General features: G+C 39.7%; 1 long non-coding RNA gene across 1 annotated transcript; it reads left to right on the top strand.

Moving 5' to 3' along the window:
- The first annotated feature begins 348 nt into the window (after positions 1 to 348).
- Positions 349 to 3,910, top strand: LOC140890684 (uncharacterized). Its single transcript, XR_012152253.1, has 3 exons — positions 349 to 1,522; positions 1,693 to 3,033; positions 3,181 to 3,910. It is a non-coding gene; the product is annotated as an uncharacterized lncRNA (long non-coding RNA).
- The last annotated feature ends 251 nt before the right edge of the window (positions 3,911 to 4,161 follow it).

Genomic DNA, 4,161 nt, shown 5'->3' with positions numbered 1-4,161 from the left:
GGTCTTCAACGTCTAGATTCTTTTCTAGTGGGTAAAGTTCTCTCACCCAAAGCAATAAATCGGGAAACTTTTAGAATACAAATGCCTCAAATTTTACAAGCAAAGAAAGCGGTGAAGATTGAAGCTGTTGGAGATAATTCTTTCTTACTCGAATTTGTGTCGCCAATCGATAGGAGGCACGCCCTTTTGGATGGACCTTGGGCCTTCTTCAAGGATTTGGTAATCTTTAAATCTCCCACTGGCCTGCAAAAACCAGCTGATATAATGCTCGATGAAATGCCTATTTGGGTCCAATGTTACAACATCCCGATCGCCTTTATGCAGTCAAATATTCTAAGATAGGTTGGCTCCAAAATAGGTAAGGTGCTCGAAGTTGAAGCAGGGGAAGATGGTTATTGCTCAGTGCGTTATGCACGACTTAAAGTGTTGCTCAATATTAATACACCTCTCAGGCAAGGAATATGGGTACAAACAGAAGAGATGGTTTAAAAATTATGTATTGTCCTCACTTACGAACGTCTTCCCAATTTTTGCTTTAAATGTGGTAAGATAGGACATGCACATAGAGATTGTGAGGACCAAGTAGAAGAGAGCTGAATAGATAAATATGGAAATTGGCTCCGAGCCTCATCCTTTACAAGAGACCAAAAATCTAGTACATCAAAATATCATAGCTCTCACAGTGAGGAGTTACTAAGTGAACCATCTCAAGAAGAGGAAGAGAGTCAAGAACATAGGGAGGTGATTAAGTCTCCTACAAACCTTATAGAGGCAACCTCCTCACGAGTGAAAAGCCAAATAGAAGACAACTCAATGAAAGTTATGGAATTCCAGAAGCCGCAGCAACCGAATCTAAACATAGCAAATTCTATTCCATCCGAGACAGTGGAGATGAGCATAAATGAAGATGATAACTTGATTCCAGTAATGATCAATACCCAAGCTCCTCAAAAGAAAAATTGGAAGCGATTGGCGCGAGGAATGCATAATTCCTGGATGAGAAACCTGCACACCTTGAGATGAAAAAGCTAGGGAAACAACCAATATTGGAGATTGATAGCCATATTGTCAGGGGTAAAAAATCAAAGATCACCATTGAGGAAGGGATGGACATGGAGCTTACTAAGGCGGAGGTTGCGGTGCAACCCCTCCGATCACAATGAGTTGCCTAATTTGGAATGCACGGGGGCTTGGGAACCAACGTGCAATCCGCGAATTACGACGTATTTTTGATGAAAGAAACCCATCTTTATGTTTTATTGGTGAAACTAAGCTGGTAGCAAAGAAATGTAATTGGTGGAGGAGGAAATTTAGACTTGATGGTTTGTGGTGGATTGTAATCGGAGGATGGAAGTATTATACTAATGTTTAGGGAACGTCCCTTTGAGGTACACATTCAATCTTATTCTCCTGGACATATCGATTGCATCATATCTCGTGAGCTTCAGAAGTGGAGGTTTACGGGATTCTACATCAACTCATTAGCAGCCCTGCGTAAGCACTCTTGGCAACTTCTCTGAAGGTTAGCATGTATGAATGAACTGAATTCTTTACCTTGGTTGATAGGAGGGGATTTTAACGAAATATTATATGATTCTGAAAAATGTGGAGGAAATCCTAAAAATCTCTCTCAAATATCGGAGTTTGCTGAGGCTATTTATGATTGTGGCTTGCAATATTTGTCCTTTTCAGGCGACCCTTTCACTTGGTGCAATCATCGTAGTGGTGAAGAGTCTATATTAGCAAGGTTAGATCGGTTTCTGTGCAATGCTGATTGGATCATGAAGTTCCCAGAAGTACAGGTGACTCACTTAGAGTTCTATGGTTCTGATCACAGAGCACTAATCTTGAATCTGGAAAAAAATCGACTGAGTGGACTTCAAAGGGTACTTCTCGCAGAATTGGTCTGAAACCAGGGGAATTCTTAAGCTGCCAGAAGCTCTTCGTAAATGCAGTACAGAGCTTAAAATTTGGGCAGGTAATTGGTTTGATCACATGGAGAGGAAAATCAAAACTCTTAGAATTGAAATGAATAGACTGATGCAATCTAACGTTATCAAAAATAACATGGCCAGAATTACACAATTAGAACGAGATATCGAGAGATTGGAGGAATATGAAGAGTTGCACTGGGCTCAAAGATCCAAGGTGAATTGGCTGCGACATGGAGATCGAAACACTAAGTTTTTTCAATCCTCAACTTCCATACGTCGTAGAACAAATGCAATCAAAGGATTGTTTAACTCACGCAGAGTAAGGTGCAAAGAAGAGCAAGGTATGGTAGAAATCACACTGGACTACTTTGATCAGTTATTCACCTCTTCGAATCCTACTCAGGAGAATATCGAAAAAGTTACGGAAGCGGTTGAACCAGTGGTTGATGAGCAGATGAACAGAGTTTTATGTGCCCCTTTTTCAGTAGATGAGGTTAAACGAGCGGTATTTGATATGCATCCATCCAAAGCACCAGGCTTGGATGGATTTACAGCTCTTTTTTTTATCAGAAACTGTGGCCAATTGTGGGAGAGGATATCATTTCAGCAACACTCAACATTCTGAATAACCAAGGTGATCTTACGGAGAAGAATACGATGTTGATAACACTTATTCCAAAAATTCAGATTCCGAACTACTTGAAAGATTTCAGACCAATAAGCTTGTGCAATACATGTTATAAGATAGTGGCAAGAGCGATCACAAACAGATTCAGGCAATTATTTCTCAAATTATCGACTCCTATCAACGTGCATTCATCCCCGGCAAACTGATCCTTGACAATGTGATGGTGGGATATGAATGTATGCATTGGATTAGGAACAATCGGAGGGCCAAATCTGGTTTTGCAGCCATGAAATTTGATATGATTAAAACTTATGATAGAGTGGAGTGGAAATTCTTGAAGGCAATGTTGTTGAATTTGGGATTTGCGGAGTCTTGGGTGAGATTGATCATGAAATGTGTTACATCAGTTTCATACTCTTTCAAGATTAATCAATCTATTTATGGAGCAATTCAGCCAACAAGAGGCTTAAGGCAGGGAGACCCTCTCTCCCCATATCTATTTGTTATTTGTGCTCAAGGATTGTTTAATATATTTTCTCGAGCAATGTCTAGGAAGCTGATTCGAGGTATCAAGGTGGCTAACTCCTGTCCGACTATCTCACATATGTTTTTTTGCAGATGACAGACTGGTTTTCTTCAGGGCCACAAAAGGAGGATTGCTTACAGGTGCAGCAGTGTCTAAAATCATATGAATTGACATATGGAAAGATGGTTAACTTTGAAAAATAAGCTTTGACCTTCAGCCCGAGCACCTCAATCCAGACAATCGAAGACATCAGAGAGACTCTCACGATCCCACTAGTAAAGGGCCATGATCTCCTACCTTCTCTTTGCGCAAGAAAGACTTCAATTTGATTACTTGAGAGAAAGAGTTGTTAAGAAAACTCAAGGATAGAACTCAAAGTTTTTTTCTATGGGTGGTAGAGAGGTACTTATTAAAGCGGTGTTACAGGCCATCCCAACATATGTGATGTCGTGCTTCAAAATCCCGATTAATCTGTGCAGGAGCATTTAACAAGCTTGTGCTAAGTTTTGGTGGAATGATCAAGGGGAGAAAATGGGTATTCATTGGACTAAATGGGACAATCTATGTAAGCCGAAAGGCACAGGAGGTATGGGATTCAGAAATTTAAGTTCTTTTAATAGAGCACTATTAGCTAAACAAGTATGGTGTATTATCCAATCTTCAAATTCCTTTTTTGCCAGAGTTCTCAAAAGCAGATATTTTTGTAACAATGATATAATGTTGGCGGATTTAAGGTCCAATCCTTCTTATGTTTGGCGCTCGTTGGTTTGGAGTCGTGATCTTATGGAAAAAATGTTTATTTTGGAGAGTCGGGAATGGACATTCGATAAAATCTCATCAAGATCCTTGGATACCGGGATTACCTTCATTCCAGAGCCGAAACAGTGCATTTGAGAATTCAGATTTCATAGTGACTGTAGCGACCCGCACCGTGATCACCTACTAATCAAGAGCTTAGGTATGTAATTAACTTAATTAACATAATCAAAGTAAATCAGCGGAAACTTAAAATATAAAAACCCAAGAAAACTAAATCTGAAATAGTTATACAACCATATCGAATGACTGTATCA

Source organism: Henckelia pumila, chromosome 3, assembly GCF_033568475.1.
Source record: "Henckelia pumila isolate YLH828 chromosome 3, ASM3356847v2, whole genome shotgun sequence".
In the NCBI taxonomy this organism is placed as follows: Eukaryota; Viridiplantae; Streptophyta; class Magnoliopsida; order Lamiales; family Gesneriaceae; genus Henckelia; species Henckelia pumila.
This window is presented reverse-complemented; position numbering and strand designations above follow the sequence as displayed.